The following is a 22919-nucleotide window of genomic DNA, read 5'->3' on the forward strand; positions in this document are numbered from 1 at the left end:
ACCACAGAAGAACGGTCTAGCTGAAGACCAGAGGGGTCATAACTGAATGGCCACAACGACACGATGGATTAAGGAAGCAAAGGAAGGTTTGGCTGCTGTAGCTGTTACCTCTCGCTCGCTCTCTCTCTCTGCCACGATTTCAACACAACAGCCATAACTACTTCAGCATTTATGAACTTAACTTTATACTTTTCTATGACAATTAATGATGTCTATGACCCCTAGACATCGATAGAGCTTGTTTATTATTGCTTATTATTATTCCTACACTTTTAGGTTTATTATTGCTAACCTGTGTTAAATGTATATTTGCATTATTGGTATTGTTTTGCTTATTTTACTAATAAACTCTTTTGAATATAGTACCACCAGACTCCAACGGATTCCTCAGTCTCTGCTGGTCTGACACCCAGTTACGGGGTACGTAACAACATGTTATAGGTATTATAGGCTAAACTTAATGTTATAGGTGTTTATGAAATGTAAAACTACTTTAAAGCTCTGAATGAGATACTTTATTGATATAATATTCTTCCAATCATCAACAAAAATACACAATATTTTGATTTTACAACCAATGCTGATGGTGGATGAAACCCTGTTTGCAAAATACATCGAGCACTGCATTTTAAATGAGTAATGAATCCTCTATGTCGTCCTACCATCAAAGAAGGATGCTTCCTTACACAAGCTATGATATTTTCCAGCGGAATTTTGTTTTTCAAAAATAGTTTCACCTTTTGTATCTGTCTCTAACTGTCAGGAAAAAAGCATTTCCTCACTGGTGTAATCTCATGTGAAAAAGTATCAATATTAAATATACATGTAAAAATAGAACTAGATTTTTAGGCAGGTTCTATGACAGTGTCATAGAGTCTGAGCAAAGTACAGCACAGAAACAGGCCCTTCAGCCCATCTAGTCCATGCCTAACTAAGCTGCCTTCTCCTATCGATCAGAGAAGATTCACAAGAATGATTCCAGGAATGAAAGGGTTACCGTATGAGGAACGTCTGGCAGCTCTTGGGCTGTATTCCCTGGAGTTCAGGAGAATGAGGAGGGATCTCACTGAAACATTCCAAATGTTAAAAGGCCTGAACAGATTAGATATGGCAGTTATTTCCCATGGTAGGGGAGCCTAGCAAAAGAGGGCACGACTTCAGGATTGAAGGATCAGGGATGTGGAGAAATTACTTTAGTCAGAGGGTGGTATGTCTGTGGAATTTCTTGCTATGAGTGGCTCTGGAGACCAAGTCATTGGATGCATTTAAGGCAGAGACAAATAGGTTCTTAATTAGCCAGTGCATCACAGGTTATGGGGAGAAGGCAGGGGAGTGGGGATGCCTGGGAGAATTGGATCAACCTGGTAGCTTATTCACAATCTCACAATCCTAGACCCTAGGTTTAATCCTATAAACCTCAGGTGCTGTCCTTGTGGAGTTTCTGCATTCTCACTGTGACCATATAGACTTCCTCTGAGTATTCCAGCTCCTATTGGCTAAACTAGGTCAAATTCTGCCTTGATATCAAAGACAGTTATTCCTGACCCTCCTATGGAATTCAGCTTTCCAGTGCCTCTTTGGACCAAGGGTGTGATGAACGCAAGAACATTAGAACTAAGAGCACAAGTAAACCACCTGGCCTTTTGAACCTGCTCTGCCATTCAATAAGATCATGGCTGGTCTGGCCATGAACTCAAGTTCCACTTACCACCCTTTTCCCCCACAGCCCCTGCGATGCAAAACTCTGTCTGAGTCTTATGTAACTGGGTGACCGTCGAATCTTATTCATTATCGTTAAAAGTGTACTTAGGCATCCATCTGCAGGCTTGTTGTGAAAACTTTAAAGACTTGAGCTTTTACTATGTTACGCTCAGAGGACACACCAGTTGAATTTGATTTAAATGAAGAAATTAGGGAATTGCGTAGTAGGTTTGATAAAGCCATGGCAACCATAGATACATTAAGCAAAAGGTCCTATGTATATGGCCCAAGGGAAAAGACACATCTTTCCATTGACGGGGGATGTTGAGAAAGATGGGAGGCCTGTTGATGACTTTATTGAAGAAGTACAATGTGCACTTCATTGCAGAAATTAGTCTGACCAGGATCAGTATGACTTTGTTATGTCCCTGCTCAGGGGTGCAGCCTTAGAGGAAGCACGTATGCACAGTGATGCTGAGGAAGACCGGGCTGATGACTTGTTCACCTATCTCAGGGAAGCTTTCAGAGACAGCGTAGTGCACCCCAGCTCTGGCATAGCTTCTACAGTCGCAACCGGCGTGAGGTTTCTGGTAAACTATGCGTATACCTGTCTGGACACGCCCCTCTGCTGACTGCTCCTGTGGCTCCTCCCACAGACCCCTGTATAAAGGCAATTGGAGGCTCTGTCTCCAGGATGTCGTGTGGTGGGCTCTTGCTGCTGACGGTGCTTTCTTCCAGCCAATAAAAGCCTACCTTGACTCACGTCTCTGAGAGTTATTGATGGTGCATCAATTTTATTAGCTGGAATTTTAAAACATGGAGAGCATTTTACGACCGGACAGATTGGACATTGATCCTCAAGCCCCAGAAGCAGCCTTTGAACTCTGGCTTGCATGCTTCCAATCGTACTTGGAAGAGATTCCTGTGACTCAGCCTGCTATCATGCACAAAATCCTCCTTTCCAGAGTCAGTCCGAAGGTATACCCCCTTATCAGGGACCTGCCAACCTACCAAGGGGCACTGGACGCCCTCAAAAGACAGTACCTGCGGCCGGTGAACACCGTCTTTGCAAGAGATCGCTTAGCAATGCGGCGGCAGCGGGCCGGAGAGTCGAGCGCTGAGTTTGTCCGGGTCCTACAGACACTCGTGCGGGCCTGCGACTGCAGGAGACTGATGGCGGAACAGCATGCGGAGCTCCTGGTACGAGACGCCTTCATTACGGGAATCAGGTCCGTGTACGTGCACCAGTGGCTGCTGGAAAATGCCGATCTTACCTTACGCTCGGCTATCGAGCTGGCCAACACGCTGGAGGCTGCTCTGCACAACGCTGACTCTGTCCTGCCGCGCGATCCCTCGCCGGCCCTGTGGACGCCGCAGACTCCGCCACCTGGCCAATCGACCTCAGCTGCTGCCACTCGCGAGTTCACGAACTCCCCGAAACCCTCTGGCGAAGCGACCACAGCTGCTGCCAGTCACAAGTCCGCGCAGTGTTACTTCTGTGGACTCGAAAAGCACCCCCGAAAACGCTGCCTGGCCCGAGAAGTTACCTGCTCCAGCTGCGGAAAGAAGGGCCATTTCACCAAGGTCTGTAAGTCTAAACCACGAGCGGGGTCAAGCATCACTGCGTGCAAGGCATGGGGGTCGCCATCTTGGTTGCCGCCATCTTGCCTGCCCACCTCGTGCAAGGCATGGCGGTGGCCATCTTTGTTGGCGCCACCTCGCCCCGCCTCCAATCCACGGGTGCTTACCGGGCACCAAGACGGCAATTCAACTCTGGCCTCCGTAACCCTCGACCAAAGCGCCCCACACCAGCTTGCAAGGTCAATGATAGAGATCCTGGTGGAGGGGCACAGGACTAGCTGCCTGTTTGACACGGGCAGCACTGAGAGTTTTATTCACCCAGACACGGTGCAATGCTGCGGACTCGTGACACAGCCGGTAAGCTAGAGGATCATCATGGCTTCTGGGTCATATTCCACACACATCCGGGGGGTTGTGTAGCGACATTGGTGGTGCAGGGCACAGAATATTGGAACTTTGCGCTACTGGTCATGCCTCAACTGTGTGCGCCTGTGCTATTGGGGCTGGACTTCCAGAGCCACCTCGAAAGTGTGACAATGGAGTATGACGGGCTCCTCCCACCGCTCACTGTCAGGAATCCTCAGTTTTGTGGGACTTCGTCATATACCCCGCTACTGACCACACACACACACTGAACCACACATCCCACCCAGCACCATGCCGACAGCTGCGCTACCGACACCACTTGCAGCCTCTCCACCCTCAAGATCCCTCCCCCACCGCTGTTTGCCAACCTGACCCCCGACTGTAAACCTGTGGCAACTAAAAGCAGGAGGTACAGCGCGGGGGACAGGGCCTTCATTAAGTCGGAGGTGCAGCGGCTGCTCAGGGAGGGGATCATTGAGCCAAGCACAATCCCTTGGAGGGCCCAGGTGGTCGTTGTTCGGAACGGGCAGAAAAATAGGATGGTCGTGGACTATAGCCAGACCATCAATAGGTTCACGCAGCTTGACGCGTACCCCCTACCCCGCATCGCGGATATGGTCAACCAGATAGCTCAGTACAAGATGTACTCGACAATAGATCTGAAATCCGCTTACCACCAGCTCCCCATCCGCCCAGAGGACTGCCCCTACACCGCCTTCGAGGTGGGCGGCAGGCTCTATCACTTCCTGTGCGTCCCCTTCGGTGTCACGAATGGTGTCTATCTTCCAGAGGGAAATGGACCGGATGGTGAACCAGTGCCAACTGAAGGCCACATTTCCATATCTGGATAATATCACCATCTGTGGTCACGACTGGCCGGATCACAACACCAACCTCCAACGATTTTTCCAAGTGGCCAAAGCTCTGAACCTTACCTATAATAGGGACAAGTGTGTGTTCGGAACCACCCGACTCGCTATCCTTGGGTATGTCGTGGAGGACAAGGTCATTGGCCCTGATCCTGACCGTATGCGCCCCCTGTTAGAACTCCCTCTTCCCACCACCTGGGCTTCTTTTCCTATTACGCCCAATGGGTCCCTCATTACGCAGACAAGGCCCGCCCCCTGGTCAAGTCCACCACTTTTCCCCTCTCTGCCGAGGCCCGCGCCTCCTTCAGCTGCATTAAAGGGGACATTGCCAAAGCAACGATGCATGCGGTGGGCGAGACCATTCCCTTCCAAGTAGAGAGTGACGCCTCTGACTTCACGCTGGCTGCTACCCTTAATCAGGCAGGCAGGCCAGTAACATTCTTCTCTCGTACCCTTCAAGGCTCTGAAATTCGGCACTCCGCGGTGGAGAAAGAAGCCCAGGCCATAGTGGAAGCTATTAGGCACTGGAGGCACTATCTCGCCGGCAAAAGGTTCACCTTGCTGACCGACCAGCGCTCAGTTGCATTCATGTTCAGCAAACAACAGCGGGGCAAAATCAAAAATGATAATTTTTGCGGTGGAGAATAGAACTCTCCACCTACAACTAGGATATCCTGTATCGGCCTGGAAGACTCAATGAGCCCCGATGCCCTATCCTGGGGAGCGTGTGCCAGCGCGCAGCTCGACCAGCTATGCGCACTCCATGCAGATCTTTGCCACCCGGGGGTCACCCGATTTTACCATTTCGTGAAAGCCCGGAACCTGCCGTACTCCCTTGAGGACATCAGGACGATGACCAGGGACTGCCAAGTCTGCGCTGAGTGCAAACCGCACTTCTACCATCCTGAAAAGGCGCAACTTATCAAGGCCACCCGCCCCTTTGAGCGACTGAGAGTTGACTTTAAGGGCCCCCTTCCCTCCACCGACTCAATGTCTACTTTCTCAACATTATCGACAAGTACTCGCGGTTCCCCTTTGCCATCCCCTGCCCCGACACCACTGCCACGTCCGTCATAAAAGCCCTGCGCCAGCTCTTCACTCTGTTCGGATATCCCTGCTATATCCACAGTGATAGAGGGTCCTCATTTATGAGTGACGAGCTGCCCCAGTACCTGCTGGTTAGGGGCATTGCTACTAGTAGGACCACGAGCTATAATCCCCGGGGTAATGGACAGGTGGAGAGGGAGAATGCCACAGTGTGGAAGGCCACACTTTTAGCCCTTAAGTCAAAGGGATTGCCGGTCTCTCGATGGCAGGAGGTCCTCCCCAAGGCACTCCACTCCATCCGCTCCCTGTTATGTACGTCCACCAATGCCACCCCTCACGAACGCCTATTCTCTTTTCCCAGGAAGTCTGCCACTGGGACCACCCTACTGGCTTGGCTGACATCCCCAGGGCCAGTGCTGCTCCGGAAACACGCGAGGAGCAATAAATACTCCCCACTGGTCGAGAGGGTTCACCTACTACATGCGAACCCCCAGTATGCCTACGTGGTCTTACCTGATGGGCGGGAGGACACGGTCTCCGTCCGCGACCTGGCGCCCGCAGGAGCAGCAGACCACTACCCCGAACACTCCACAGTAACTACGAACCCTGTACCCACCGAGGTGTATACCCACCTGACACTGCGCACACCGAGCCCTACACAGACTCCTCACGACATTCCCATACCGGGCGCCTCGCACACGCATGAGAGATCACTGATGCCTAAAGGGCTGACACCTCGTCAGGCCGGAACCAGCACAACCACCGTCTCCGGTGCAATGTAGATCGCAGCGACAGATTCGACCACCTGATAGACTTAACCTGTGAATATACTTGTAAGACACTTCACCCCATGGGGACTCTCTTTTAAAACAAAGGGGGGGGGGGTGAATGTGGTGAACTACATATACCTGTCTGGACACGCCCCCCCCCCCCCGCTGACTGCTCCTGTGGCTCCTCCCACAGACCCCCGCTGACTGCTCCTGTGGCTCCTCCCACAGACCCTGCTGACTGCTCCTGTGGCTCCTCCCACTGACTGCTCCTGTGGCTCCTCCCACAGACCCCTGTATAAAGGCGATTGGAGGCACTGCTCTTCCTTCAGTCTCCAGGATGTTGTGGGCTCTTGCTGCTGATGGTGCTTTCTTCCAACTGATAAAAGCCTACCTTGACTCACGTCTCCGAGTTATTGATGGTGCATCAATGGTTAACATACCCATTCGCAGAGATGCTTTCTGTAACTCTTGCCAGACCCACAAACCCGATTCAACATTATACTGGAAGACCACAATCTGTGCGGATAGGTAATAACATCTCCTCCTCATTGACAATCAACTCTGCTGCGCCTCAGATGTGTGCTTAGCCAATTGCTCTACTCTCTCTAAGGACATGACTCTGTGGCCAGGCACAGCTCAAATACCATCTAGAAATTTGCTGATGATGGCAGAATCTCAGATAGTGATGAGAAGGAGTAGAGTGAGAAATACCAGCAAGTAGAGTGTTGTTGCAGTAACAACCTTGCACTCAATGTCAGTAAGACTATAGAACTGATTGTGGATTTCAGAAAGGGTAAGACGACGGAACACAAACCAATCCTCAGAGGGATCAGAAGTGGAGAGAGTGAGCAATTTCAGGTTCCTTGGTGTCAATATCTGACAATATGTGGTCTCAACATATTGATGCAGCTATAATGAAGGCGAGACAGCAGCTATATTTCATGAGGAGTTTGAGAAGATCTGGTTTGTCACCTAAAACACTCAAACTTCTACAGATGTAGAATGGAGAACATTCTGACAGGCTGCATCAGCGTCTGGTATGGGGTATAGCAAAAGAAGCTATAGAAAATTGTAAGTCAGCTCTATCATAGGTATTAACCACCGTAGTATACCCCCATCACCCAGACATGCCCTCTTCTCATTGTTACTGTTGACAAGGAGGTACAGAAGCCTGAAAACACACACAGCAATTCAAGAACAGCATCTTTCCCTCTGCCATCAGATTTTTAAATGGTTGTTGAACCAATGAAGACGACATCACTTTATTTTGTTTTAGTACTGCTATTTTTAATTTAACTATTTAACAAACATATATTTACTGTAATTCAAGTTTTTATCATGTATTGCATTGTATTGCTGCCACTAAGTTAACAAATCTCACAACAGATATTAGTGATCTGAAACTATTGAAACATCCATACTGATTGTATCAACAATATTGATAACCACCGCATTATTGTCTTATGTAAGGAATGTCACTTGGATGGGAGTTTATTCCCATGTGCCTACTACCTTTGCTCTTCCACACGGGGTGGGAGCAGACTTGGGGACTGCTGTCAGTGAAGATATTGGGTGAAGTGGCATCCTCCCTCTGTGGTGTTCTCCCCCCCCCCCCCCACCCCCCCACCCCGGCAAATGATGTTGGTCCAGTCGCACTCTCCTGTTGATGCTGCAGTCTCTCTTCTTGAGTTTGGTGAAGTCATAGATCCAGTGGCAGGCCTCTGTCCATGTTTTCCTTCCTGCCTTTGAAGACAATGGTGAAGCAGCGGCTGGTGGGCATCTCCTTGGCGTACCACTGCATGACCTCTGACTGATGACCTGGCTTCAACTCCTGGATATTGTCACATTCTGCAGGGGTTCAGGGATGGGGATGGAGGGGTGGAGAGAAACAACAGCAGAGATCAGAATGGGAGATTCAGGTTCATAAAGAGATTCTGCTGATCCTGGGAATTCACAGTAACACAATTTGCTTATTATTTATTTAGAAATATAGCACGGAGTCGGTCCCTCTGTCCCAATGAGCAGCACCACCCAACAGCTCACCTACTGAACTCTAGCCGAATCACTGGACAATTTACAATGACCAGTTATGTTTCTGTAGCACAAATCCTTCACTATTGGTGGTGATGAGAGTCTCTGTCAGTCAGTTGACCATGGATGTTGTGTCCTAGGTGTCTGGGTACGCAAGTCTGGGCAGTGCCACATAGAGAGCAAGCTCCCCCCCTCCACACATCTGATGAATCCAAAGCCAGAGACCGATACAGTTTGATACCAGAAGCATCACAGAAGTTGCCAGTCAGCATTGAACTCAGTATGGAATGCCTTAGGTATTCCATTTCTAGATTTTTCCCTCAGGGTTTACTCCCAAAGCCTTCTGCATGAGTGGGCAAGGCAGCAGACCTTTGAGATCAGAGTTTTCCTTCTCTTAGATGAGCTGCCAACCACAGTTGCCGAGCCTCATCTACACAAAGTTACTGATTTTAAGGTGACAGTAACCCTCCGTTTCCCTTCTGCCATTAGTAGAAATGGTTTCGATGGGCTTGTTAGCTAAACCACACGTGAATACCAGTAGCTGAATTTGGTTATCAGAGGCACATGGCACTGGGAGCACTTAATAGATAATGGAATCTTGTCCCCATACCACCCCTGGCTATAACAACCTTAAAATAGTAAATAATTCCTTGCTAACCTAATCCTTTCTACCTACACAATGTCCATATCTTTGAGCCTTTTCAAATATCTCCATTATAATTGCCTCTACTACTATCCCTGGCAGCAACACTCTGTGTGGGAGAAAAAAAAAACACCTGTCCCATATATTTCTTCTGAATTTACCACTTCTCATCTTAAGTACATGACCTCTATTCCATTATCCAGTCTGAGTATACAACTTCAATTGGAGCTATTATCAGTAACGTCCTTTGGCACACCAGACATTCCCTCTTCGGCAGGTAGCCCTCATGCAGTAAATACCTAAGTCCAAGTTTGTGCTGTTGGAATCTCACATGAATTACACTGCTGCTCTTGGAACCAGAATAAGTGTCACCCTAAAATATCTTTGGGTCCATTGAATATGTAGAAAGCTACATATCAAATGCAGATAACTGGGGCCACTATAGATGGGTCTGCATTGAGATAGTAAACCAAAGGGCCTTTTTCCCTGCTGTAGGGCTCTGTGACACATCATGGTCTCACAGATGCTTTAATTAACTGCACTCTCCATCTTGTTCATTAGCTGTCAGTTAGTGCAAAGCTTAACAGTGCCAGCACTCACCAGTCGAGGTTTAATTCCCACCGCTGTCTGTAAGGAGGTCTCCCCATGACTCTGTGAGTTTCTTCACATTTCAAATTCATGCAGGTCACAGTTAGTAGATTGTGCGCCTACGTCGGTGCTGGAAGCATGGCGTCTCTGGCGGGCTGTACCAGCACAATGCTCACACTGTTTATTATCGACACAAATGACGCATTTCACGTACTGAGGAATAAAACCGTAGCCTGACCAAGATGCAAGATGCAGAGATACAGCTTATATTTACATCTGTCTTCACTGTGATTCAGGATTCTTGATTGCACTCTGCTATTTTGTGCTCATCACTCAATTTTTTTGTGGAATTTCTGCCAAGTGTACTGTTTACTCTGTCACCATTCCCGTAAGCAAGCAATTGCATCCTGGTGTTTCTGACAGAAACTGTCTGTACATAGTCACACCCAAGCATCTTTCCTTCAGTGATATCAGTGGGTACGAGATGAGATAGTGCAAGCTTAGCTTTATCAAAAACATTAGTTTTATTTCTCACAGGAACATTGAAACATAAAATGAAATGCATCAATGACCAACACTGTGCGAGGTGGTACTGGGCAGTCTGCAAGTATCACCACACCTCCAGTGCCAACAAAGCACACCTACAACTTGCTAAACTTAACCCGTACATCTTTGAAAGGTGGAAGGAAATCTCAGCACACGGAGGAAATCCATGTGGTCACAGGGAGAATGTAAAAACTCCTTATAGCAGCGGAATTGAACCTTGATTGGTCATCGCTAGCACTGTGAGAGTGTTGCACTGTCACTCTACAGTGCTGTACCAGTGACAAGGGGCAGTTAAACAATTAAACTGGTACCTCCTCATTGAGTCATTCCATAAGCCCAGTTGAACAAGACCTGTTTCAATCAAGCAAGAGTTCAGAACTCCTCTACAAGTTACCAGCTAGGGTATCACTATTGCCATTTTGCAGTGCCAAAGATCACAATTAGGGTTTGATTCTCACCAACGTCTGGAAGAATTTTGTATGACTGGAATAGTTGCTTCTGGGTGCTATGGTTTTCTCCCTCATTCTAATAACGTCCGGGTTCAGGTTAGTGAATGGTAGGCATGTTTTGTTGGTCCGAGTACTGTGGCAACAACTGCGGGCTGCCTTCTGCACCCCGCTCCCCCTGCTAACCACATCCGTGGACTGTGTTGGACATTGACACAAAATCAGGCAGTTCACTGACTGTTTCAATGTACACGTGATAAATAAAGCTAATCTTCAAAAGGACAGCCTAGATTACTTCACAGAGAGGTAAAAAGACGAGGTGGTCAAGAAAGAGATGGCAAACAGGAAGGTGAATTCAACAACACAAGGAACTGTCAGAACCACTTCCTGCACTTCTACAACCACCACGGAGGAGGCCCCAGAACCTGAGATTGTTTCACAGCCACAATTCTTACCTGCCAAACAGAGTGACTCCCCTCATCAGGAAGGACAGCCTAGATTATTTCATGGAGAGGTAAAAAGAGAGGTAGTGGCCAAGAAAGAGATAGCATACAGAAAGATGAATTCAGCACTAACGAGGAACAGAATCCGCATTCATTTTTGAGTCACAGTCTTTTCTACTTATTAATACTGCTTAAACTTTACAGAATTGCAAATAGTCTTAAAGTACACTCAATGACCACTTTATTAGGTACACCCATACACCTGTTCGTTAATACAACAATCTTATTGGCCAATCATGTGACAGCAACTCAATTAATGAAAGCATGCAGATGTGGTAAAGAGGTTCAGTTGTTATTCAGACCAGACATCAGAATGGAGGAAGAAATGTGATCTCAGTTACTTTGACCGTGGAACGACTCTTGATGCCTGATGGGGTGATTTGAGTATTTCAGAAACTGATATTGTTTTGGGATTTTCACACTCACCAGTCTCTAGAGTTTACAGAAAACAATGGGATAAAGAATAAAGACATCCAGTGAGCGGCAGTTCTGTGGGCAAAAATGACATGTGAACAAGAGAGGTCAGAGGAGAATGGCCAGATTAGTTCAAGCTGACAGGATCATGGTAGTAACTCAGATAATCATGCGTTATAAGAGTGGTGTACAGAAAAGCATGTCTGAATGCACAAAATGTCACACTTTGAATTGTATGGGTTTTTTTGAGCGTGTCACACCAGACACTCTTGGCCATTCTTGTCTGGCACGTCGTGTCAGGATTGGTCTTCTTTCAGGTTAACCAAGTCACAATATGAACGTTCCTGACTCGACCATTATATTTTTTACGAGGCTTGACGCTCAACCCGGCACGGATGGAAAGTGTGCTCACGGATGGCCAGACTTGGATCCGAACTTGGGAGCCTTCGCTCTGGAGTCCGGTGTTGATGCCATTGCGCCACCAGCTGGCCAATGAATGGGTTACAGCAGCAGAAGACCACAAAGATATACATTTCTGCCAATACACTTAATTTCTCAAACTCTCTCAAGTAAACATACAGATCTATTTATCTAACCCCTTTTTACCTTCATCTACTCCATAAGAATTAGGATTCCAGCCATCTGATTTTGTTGAAATACAACAACTCATCTTTTCAATTTGATTTAACTATCTTACCTTCAGACACCAGTTTTCTAACTCTGGAAGCCCCCCATTGCCTCTGTGTCGCTCCCATCCACTCTTCTGCCTGCCTGAATCTTCTTGCTTTCAGAATCATCTCAGCTGTCCTCTCTTCTCCTCGGTCGCTTCCACTCCCCAGCCGACCTCACCCCACAGAGATCTGTTGCTCACTTACAGGCCTGTTGGCCACAGATTCCATTCTCCCACTCAACCACTCAATTTCTGGTCCAGCTTCCTACTTCTGGCCCTTCCTACTGAACTTCCAGCAGGTTAACCAGCCAAAGAAGATGGCAGCCATGCATGGCGACACTCCGAGGACCATCAGCGCCGTGAGTATGTGGAGTTACTTCGGTCAGATACAGAACTGCTGCCTATTTCAAGGGAATATGGTCCGAGCTTCAAACGATATTCCAGAGACAAAGTAATAAGACATCATCATCTTCAGCATAGAGGGGAACGGACTTGTCAGGTACAGCTTCCATCCTGCAGTTGATGGACTGTTGAAGAGCTCCATAGTATTCTTCACAATCTACCACATTGTGATTCAGCATGTGAATACAAGAAATTGAAGCGTGTTGTGGAAACAGCTCAGCACATCATGGAAACCAGCTTCCTGCAGTACGATAAAAAAGAGTTGTCACTTCACAATCTACCTCATTACGATCTTACATGGGACTCCACTCAATGTAGTATATACCAGGCATTTTGACTGGTTGCATAAACTTCATATATGCAGGTGCAATTGCACAGATCGGGAAAAAGCGACGTAGGGTCATAAACTTCATAATGGGCACTAGTTTCCTTGGCATCAAGGACTTCATTAAAAGGTGGTAACACCATAGAATTTCAATATATTGTAGCATTTTAAAAAAATATTTGACACACATCTAAGAAATACTAAGCTGAATTTATTTTTGTATGTGTATTCAATACTGATACTTTTCACATGAGATTACACCAGTGAGAAAACGACTTTTTGCCTGAAAGCTTAAGGCAGATACCAAATGTGAAACTATATTTGAAATCAAGAGCTATTTCTTAAAAAAAAAAATCCACTGCAAAATATAATGACTTGTGTATCTGGTAATGCTTTTTCTATGATAGGAAGATACAGAGAATTCATTGTTCATACAAAAAATGCTGTTCCTGATGTTTCTGCATACACTGTGTCCACCATCAGTACCTGATTGCCATAATGTTGGAAGAACATTGGGAGATATTGTGAGATGGGAATGACATTGACATCACATTGCAAGAATATCTTATTAAGCTGCACAGTGAGATAACAAATCAAGCAAAATTCAAGTGCAGCAAGCAACATTTCTGGATACCAGTGATATTCACCATAATTTTCCAAAACTCTGAGAGAAAGCCAAATTGATTTTTTATGGGATTTCCCACCACTTACCTAGTTGAATTGTTTTTATTCAATCTCTTCATCTGCAATCAAAACACTGTAAACATCATGCTGTTATGAACAAGATATTCAAAACCTCACGTACAAACAAGCTGGATGAACTCAGCAGATCGGGCAGCTGCAGCATCTGTTGAAATGAGCAGTCAAAGTTTCGGGCCGAGACCCTTCGTCAGGACTGAAGAAGGAGGGGGCAGGGTGCCCCATAAAGAAGGTAGGGGGAGGGTGGAAAACCAATCAGAGGAAAGATCAAGGGGTGGGGGAGGGGAAACAGGGAGGAGATAGGCAGGAGAGGTGAAGAAGGAATCTAAGGGGAAAGCATTGTGTAGAAGAAGGCAGAATCATGAGAGAGGTGATAGGCAGCTAGAAGAGGAGACAAAGTGAAAGTGGGATGGCGGGGTTTCCGGTGATGTCATCATCGAGAATGGCAGCTTAAGTCACTAGCTCCTCCGGAAAAATGCGTATTAACCCCATTAACCCATCAAATATAATATTTTTTGAAAGATATTTGAACTGAAAAGAGGGGCAAGAATGGGGAGAAGAAATGGAAATAAAAAAAGTGACACTGTGGAGCCTGCGTCCGAGAGGTGTGCAGCGAGTGGCTCTCCTACCCGACCGCGTGCTAGCGAGGCGGCTGCTGGGCCTTGTTCAGTCGAAGCAGCAAATGTATTTGAAATCCTGAAAGAAATAATGGAGGTCCAGCCAGATAAAAAGCAGCAGCTCCGTGATATTAAGGCAGAGCTCGCCAGCGTTAATCAAAAAACAGCGGTGGCAGAGACTCGCATTGAGAAGGTGGAAGATCGCGTTCAAAATGTGGAACGGATACTGAGCAAGACAATAAAAATAATACATCACCAAGAAGGTAAACAGCTTGACCTGGAGGGAAGATCACGGCAGAAAAATATCAGAATCTGCAACGTTCCCGAAGGAGCAGAGGGCTCATCTATAACGGAGTCTGTCGGAAAGTTACTGCGGGACGCGCTGGATCTTCCCCCGGCTATGAAGTTGGAAGTTGAAAGAGCCCACCGCGCGTTAGTCCCAAAACATACTCAGGATACAAAGCCACGCTCAATAATAATTAAATTCCTTTGGTACAGCACCAAAGCGGAGATTCTACGAAGGGCCTTGGGTAAGAAGAGAGTGTTTTTAGAGGATAAATTGATATATTTCGACCAAGATTACCCCCCCCCCTCCGCGGTCCTCCAGAAACGCAAAGAATACTCCGAAGTAAAGCGAGTATTAAAGCAAAATAAGATTAGATTTCAAACTCCGTACCCTGCTAAACTTCAAGTGCTTTATGACAACGGGACACAATTGTACCAGACAGTGGAAGAGGTGACTACAGACATGAAGGCCAGAGGGTTGCCCGTGAGCATGACCAAAACGAAGGAAAGCCTGGCTGAGGAATTGTCCCACTCGGCATGGGAAATAGTGCGAGAAATGAGAAGGCAGGAGACGGGAGGAGGCCGAGAGAAACATATCAGGAAGAGACCAGTAGTTTCCCAAACACAGTCCTCACCCCTTTCAGAAGAGCCATAAGGTTTGGCCAACTTTAAAAATGTTGAGAAGCTAAACAGAATCAAAAGTACACGGTGATATATCTATCTCGAGAAATACTTATTATAATGTGAATTTTATATTACTTACGTTATTCTTTATTCGCTCACTTACTCCTTTTTACCCACCAAAATGAGAATATGTACATATGTGTGCATGTATGTGTGAATTGTGTGTGTGTATGTATATATGTATGTGTATATATGTGTGTGTGTGTGCGCGCGCACCTGCGTGCATATATATGTATATATAGGAGTACACAGGGAAATCTTTTCTGTGTAATGGATTTTTCACTGACTTTTATGAATACTGCAATGGGGGCCCTCAACTCACAAGTAGGAGGGGTTATCCCCCACAGCTAGATATTTCCTCTAGCTTAACGCAGGGTCATTTACTAGAGACCTCAGCCTTGGAATCACACGTTCATTGCCATTTTTGTTATTATTTGAATTTCCTGGTTCTTATTTGTTCAGGGAGTAGATGGATTAAGTTTTATTCTAATTTCAATGATACATTGACAGATAAATACAGATGGCTAAGGACAAGGTAAAATTCATTTCTTTTAATGTAAATGGGCTATTAAATCCAATCAAACTTAAGAGAATTTTATCCAAAATGAAAAAAGAACAAGCCCATGTAGTATTTTTACAGGAAACTCATTTAAGTGATAATGAGCATAAAAAACTAAAGAGAATGGGCTTCACTAATCTGTTTTTCTCGTCATATAAATCAGGACATAGGAGAGGAGTTGCTATTCTTATCTCAAGTAAGCTAAATTTTGAAAAAATATTCGAATTGGGAGATAAAGAAGGCAGATATATTCTGGTAAGGGGGAATATAGATGGCAATTCAGTTACTCTATTGAATATATACGCACCCCCGGGAAGTGATACTGGTTTCTTTCAGAAAATTACTGATATTATGGTAACAGAAACAGAAGGTCTCCTGATATGTGGGGCAGACTTAAATTTACAATTACAACCAAACTTAGACTCTTCCAATAGAAAAACCTATGAAACAAAATCTTTACATAAGAAAGTTCATACACTTTTTGAGGATGTTGGTTTAATTGATATATGGAGGGACCTTTTCCCTGACAGAAGGGATTACACTTATTATTTTGCTCCACGTTCTGTATATACAAGAATAGACTATTTCATAACATTTGGAAAAGACAAAGGCAAAATAAACACCTGTGGAATTGGGACAATAGATGTAAGTGGCCATGCACCTATATATTTATCTGTTGATTTTGACCTACAACCAAAGAATACTATTTGGAAATTAAATTCAAGTCTACTCAATGATCCGTACTTTAAGGAACAAATTAAAAAAGAAATTGGTCTCTACTTAGAATTTAATGATAATGGAGAGGTTTGACCTCCCATTTTATGGGATACTCTGAAGGCGGTCTTAAGAGGGAAAATTATAGCGATATCTTCATATAAGAAAAAAATAAGGAATAAAACAGAGGAATTACAAAATAGGCTGAAGGAACTAGAGAAAAAACACAAATTGAATTTGGCACAGGATACATTAGGGGAAATTAAAAGAATTAGGAATGGAATAAATAATTTGGCTACACAAGAAATCAGGAAAAACTTAATGTTTCTGAAACAGAGACATTATGAAAGTGGATCGAAATCTATGAAAATACTGGTGTGGAAACCGAAAAAAAAAAAGATAGCAGAAAATACAATTCATAGAATTAGGGACCCAAGAACAAAAATGATAAAAAATAAACTAAGTGAAACTCAAGAAGCTTTTGAAGTGTTTTACAAAACTCTATATTCCAAAGTTCCGGGGGAAGCATAACCCAAATTGACACCTTCTTGAATTCTCGAGAGTTACCCACTTTAAGCAAAGAACAAAATAGAAGGATGACTGCTGACATAGCTGAAGTTGAATTAAAAGCTGCAATTAGTAGGCTTAAATTAAGCAAGTCACCAGGATCAGATGAATATACGGCAGAGTGGTACAAAGAATTTAAAAATGAGTTAATTCCTGTTTTACTCCCCACACTGAACTGGGCTCTAAAAAAGGCACAAATGCCACCCAGTTGGAAGGAAGCGATAATCTCAGCTATACCAAAAGGCGGCAAGGATAAAAAGGAATGCGGGTCATTTAGACCAATATCCGTTCTTAATGTAGATTATAGGTTATTTACCTCCATCATGGCCAAACGATTACAGGAGTTTCTACCCATACTGATACGTAATGATCAGACAGGTTTTATACGACAATGCCAGACTCAAGACAATATACGAAGGACACTTCGCATTATGGATCATATACAAAAAAATTAAATCGAAGCAATAGTGATAAGCGTGGATGCTGAAAAAGCATTTGATTCGGTTAATTGGAATTTTCTTTACAGAGCTTTACATAGATTTGGTTTCCAAGACACAATTATTAAAACTATACAGACACTATATGACAAGCCTACTGCTAGGATTAAAATCAATGGATATTTATAAAATAGTCTTACCCTAGAAAGGGGCACGAGACAGGGTTGTGCATGGTCACCACTACTCTTCGCGTTATATCTGGAGCCATTAGCTCAATACATCAGACAAAATGAAGATATCAGGGGAATTACTATTAAAGGGACAGAGCATAAATGGGCTTGTTATGCGGATGACATTTTGATCTATCTAGGGCAACCAACATACTCTTTACCTAAATTGATGCAATCCTTTGAACAATATGGTCAATTATCAGGATACAAGATCAACATAGATAAAACCCAATTACTTTCATATTACTATAACCCACCAAGAGAAATTGAAAGTCAATACCCCTGGGCATGGCACAGAGTCTTTCAAATATTTGGGCATCATTATGCCAAAAGATTTGGCAAAATTATCAGAATGTAATTATCAGCCTTTATATAAAAAAATTAAGGAAGATATGGCAAGATGGAACCTGATTCCATTTTTCAGTCTCAGTTCAAGGATTGAGTCTATTAAAATGAATATACTGCCCAGACTGTTATATCTCTTTCAGACCCTACCAATAGAGATTAATCAAAATCAATTCAATGAATGGAACAAGATCCTCTCAAGGTATATTTGGCAGGGTAAAAGGCCTAGAGTTCGTATGTTGGTGCAACCCATCATATGACGCTCAATGGAAAAACATTGAGAAGCGGGTACTTCCCACCCCCATACAAAGGTACATAAATACTATTGATAACCCATGGGTGAAATTGACTCTTAAAATATGGAAAACTACTATAAAAGAATATAATCTAGAGGGAGATATTGCAATTCTTAAATGGTGTGCATATGACTCTGATTTTATACCAAATAAATTGGATGTTACATTTAAGGACTGGACAACTAAAGGAATAACAGTTCTTTGCAACATAATGAAAGAAGGAACACTGTTCAGTTTTGAAATGCTTAAAGAGAAACACTTATTAGAAAAACAAGATTATCATCGATATTTACAGTTGCCACAATATGTTAATAAGACGCTTAAAAATGTAACCAAGGCAAATACGTGCTTGATAGAGCTCTTCAGAAAAGCATATAATTCAGATAATGGTAGTAGAATCATTTCAAGCATGTATAAGGGGTTGTCAAATCTTAAAACACATTCGACTTCATACATTAAAACAAAATGGGAGAAGGAAGGAGGGATAATCATATCTGAGGAAGTATGGACAACAATATGGAGACAACAATGGAAATGGAGGGAGTTTGGATGGAAAAACTTGATAAGATATTTTATTACACCCTCTCACAAATCCCATTATGATAGTAACCTCCCTGTTTGCTGGAGAAATTGTGGAAATCAAAATGCAAATCATTATCATATTTTTTGGGACTGCCCTGTTATCAAAAACTATTGGAGGGGATACACAATGCCCTACAAGACATCTTTAAATGTGAAATACCCTTGGAGAGTAAGACCATATATTTTGGATATATACCTCAAGAATGGTTGAAAAGAGATAAATATTTAATGAATATACTGTTGGTGGCTGGTAAAAAGACTCTTACTAGGAAATGGTTATCACAGGAGAGCCCAACTTTAAATACATGGATGGAAATTACAATGGACATTTACAAAATAGAGAAGATAACAGCATCTGTTAATCATAAGCTGGAACAATTTGATTCATACTGGGAAAAATGGTTTAACTACATAATGCCTCATAGGCCTGATTTTATTCTCACAAATCAATGAATCTGTTGTAAAAAAAAGATCACTCCCTAGTTGTACATAGTTCTTTCCTTTTGCTTGTTTTTTCTTTCCACTCTTTTCTATAAGTGGATACCCCAGATAAATACTTTGTGGAGATTTTGTGATATATATGATTATATGATATTGTTATGACCCCAGCCCCCACCTTTGTGAGAGTCACGAGAGAGAGAGAGAGCAGCCTTACAGTTTGGAATGTGGGCTGGCCTCTCAGTCAGACAAAAGCCATGGACATAGCCATTGTCTTGGGAGACACCTTTATGGAATAAGGGACTGGACTACGTGCAAACCCTCAGGGCAACGTGGGCTGGGTGATGGGGGAAAGATTGCCTCACCCCCACCATGATTGACATCTACAACCCTGCCAGTCCAGATAAAAGGTGGGCTGCCGAGGCGGAGCCTCAGACGCACCAAGGAGACACACGAAGAAGACACGATAGCGCTTCCCGTCGGAGCGGGAAGCCATTCTGAAGGAAGCCACGTGCGTTAGATTCCGGATCGGGAGTCTGTGGCTGGAACCAAAGGAAAAACCATTTTAACTAACAACAGGGATTTGCTTCGCAAAGACGACGGGCAAGTGTTCCTTCTCTCTCTCTCTCCAACACGTGAAATGCCAGCGGTTCCCGAAACGGGGAAGCCTGCAGACTTTGAGTGACTCTTATATTCCATTGGACTCAGTATCCCCTAGACAACGATAGAGCTTATTTTTGATTGATTATTACTATACCTGTGCTTTAGATTGAGTTTTGACAATGTATATGATCTGAATGTTTTGTATTAACCATACATTTGTGCCCCTTTATAAATAAAAACGTTTAAAAATAGTATCATCAGGCTTCAGCGGACCTCTCTATCTTTGCTGGTAAGTCACCCGGTTACTGGGAACGTAACAAGTGGGGCCTCGTCCCAGGATTTGAAACCAAAGGGGAGGGTCAGTGAATCGGGCTGTAAGTCCAAACTTAAATCTGGTTACGCAGGTAGCCAGACAGGAAACCAGCAAAGATGGATGTGAATGAATTTATGAGAAACCCGACTGTAGAGGCGCTAGGGGCGGCTACCAAATTAGACTTGGTAAATCTGGCAAAGGAGTTAGACCTCACAGAGGTGAGGTCATCAATGAAAAAGCAGGAAGTGCGAAGGTTCATAAATCTGTATTACATTGGGAAGAAGGTGTTTGCAGCTGAGGATTTGGAAAATATCCCCGAAAAGAGATTAGCGAGTGGGACAGATCAGTTAGAGTTGGAGAAAGTAAGGTTGGAACATGAACTTAAAGTAAAGCACCTAGAAGCAGCTGAGAAAGAAAAGGAACGGGCTGAGAAACGGGGTCATGAGCTCCAGCTAAAGCAGCTGGAAGCAGAAGAGAAAGAGAAACAAAGGAGCCATGAATTGGAGCTGGACAGGCGAAGGCAAGAGCGAAGAGCTCAAGGGGTAGAGGGAGAGGAGGGGTTTGATGTTAGTCGGGCGTTGAGGTTGGTCCCCCCGTTCGAGGAGACGGATGTTGATAGTTATTTCTTGCTTTTTGAAAAGGTGGCAGTGAATCAGAAGTGGCCCAGAGAGCAGTGGGTGGCATTGTTACAAAGTGTGTTACGAGGGAAAGCACAGCGGGCATATGCAGCGTTGCCCCCGGAAGGGGAAGGGAATTTTGACCAAGGAGGCCATTCTCCGAGGTTATGAGTTAGTACCTGAGGCGTATAGACAAAGGTTCCGAAATTTAAGGAAAGGGTGGAATCAAACATATACCGAGCTAGCCCATGAGAAGGGTGTGCTCTTGGACCGTTGGTGCACGGCGGAAAAGGTGGCCAAGAACTATGGGCGTCTCAGGGAGTTATTTTTGATTGAGGAATTTAAAGGTTGTGTTCCGGAAGAGATCCGGATGTATTTAAATGAGAGGACGAATCAGTCCATCTCAGAAATTGCTAGGTTCGCAGATACCCACAAGACAAAGTTTTCCTCGCCATAAAGTTATCCGAGAGACCGTCGGAATTGTAGGGAAAGCCCGCCGGCTGAGGCGGAGATCCCGCTGGGAGCTAGTGGTAAAATTGAGGAGGAGAGGCAAGACGGCAGGAGAGGTCCTGGCTTGACCTGTTTTAATTGTGGAAAGGTGGGTCATATTGCATCTAAATGCTTTGCTCCGAGAAAGGAGCCAGAGAGAGAGAGAGCAGCGATCCCTATCGGGCGTGCAGTGGTAATCAGAAAATCGGCAAGAGGGTCCCAGGGGAGCAGAGAGCGCGAGGGGTCGGAGATTTATCTGTCACCCGGAACCGTGTCTGTGAGGAAGGGGGACCCGCCAATCCCCGTACAGATTTGGAGAGACACGGGGGCGGAGCTATCATTAATTAGCCGTAACGTATTACCATTCGGACCTCCGACGGGCGAGGTAACCCTGAGAGGCATAGGAAACCGGACCGAGGTAGTGCCTTTGCATAGGGTCCTTCTAGATTCTGAGTTGGTGTCGGGACCAGTGGAACTGGGGGTCCTGCCGGAGTTGCCGGGAGAAGGCGTGGACGTCCTTCTGGGTAACGACCTAGCGGGTGGGAAGATGGGAGCAGCCGTGAAGCTGACAACCCAGCCCGTGAGAGTTGAGGCCCCGCCCATAGAGTCCCCGAGCTATCCCGCATGCGCGGACACTCGCAGCCTGTCGAGAGCGGCAGCTGAGAAAGCGAGCAGTTTAAAATTGGCCCAGACGTCTTTACCGACCCTGTGCCACGAGGGTTTCAAGGGTGGTAAAACGAGGAATAGTAATGTAAAAGGGGGTAAAGGAGAGAAGGTAGATCCTCCCTTAGCGAAGAAAAAGGTCCTAGAGGTAGGAAATAAAGATGAAAAACAGATAAAGCTGTTAAAAGGTCCAGGGTTGGACATGGATGAGTCTAAAGGTGTTCCCGATAATGAAATGAGGGCAGTCCTCGATGAAAAGGATGCCATTACCTTGAAGAAGTCTGCTGGGTTGGCAGATGAGGTTGTTTCAGCCCAAGGGGTTGAGTTTACTCTGGAAGTGAGTTGCCCAGAGAGTAACTGGGAGGATCAGGGGAATTTAGAATTTGAAAAGGGTATGGGTATTGAAAGCCTGGAAGAGGCCAATGCCCCGTTTGAGTGTGTCCAAGATGGGGATGCCCGTGGTCCTAAACCTAGTCACGGAGCTCAGAAAAAGTCTGAGGTATTTGACTCGGCTGGACGAGACGGCCGTCCTTTTGGATCAGATAGACTTGGTTCGGGGAAGAAGGTGTCTGTGCTGAAGGGGGTGTTCAGAGTTAATGTGGAGTTTACGAATGGGGAGATAACTGTTGTTGTGGAGGAGAACGGTACATCTGTAGTTCCTAAATCGAATGAAAAAAAGTTAAAGTCTAGATTGATGCCTGCGCATCGATTACAGGTTGATTTGGAATGTAAAGGGGCCTCACACGCTATTGTTATTCAAGAAAGCGCTGTGAGGAAGCCGAAATTTAAATGCGGCCGGAGAAAAAGGTTTGAACTGAAACACATCAGCCTGCATGGTCTTGACAAAAGGGTTAACTACCTGTGTAGCATTAAAGAATT

At 45.0% G+C, this 22919-nt stretch overlaps 1 protein-coding gene across 3 annotated transcripts in view; it reads right to left on the reverse strand.

The window, feature by feature from the left end:
• LOC140717126 (uncharacterized) overlaps positions 1–22919 on the reverse strand; it is a 134193-nt gene that overhangs the window by 89257 nt on the left and 22017 nt on the right. The window contains exon 4 of one of the 3 annotated variants that reach the window (XR_012096451.1): positions 7610–8182. The exons of 1 other annotated variant lie outside the window; for it this stretch is intronic. The gene's annotated coding sequence lies outside the window, so the exon portion shown is untranslated. Of the gene's footprint in view, positions 1–7609; positions 8183–12492; positions 12819–22919 lie in introns of those variants that run through there. One more of the 3 variants, XR_012096452.1, reaches the window with a different exon arrangement.

The sequence above is a fragment of the Hemitrygon akajei genome, chromosome 27, assembly GCF_048418815.1.
Source record: "Hemitrygon akajei chromosome 27, sHemAka1.3, whole genome shotgun sequence".
NCBI lineage: Eukaryota > Metazoa > Chordata > Chondrichthyes > Myliobatiformes > Dasyatidae > Hemitrygon > Hemitrygon akajei.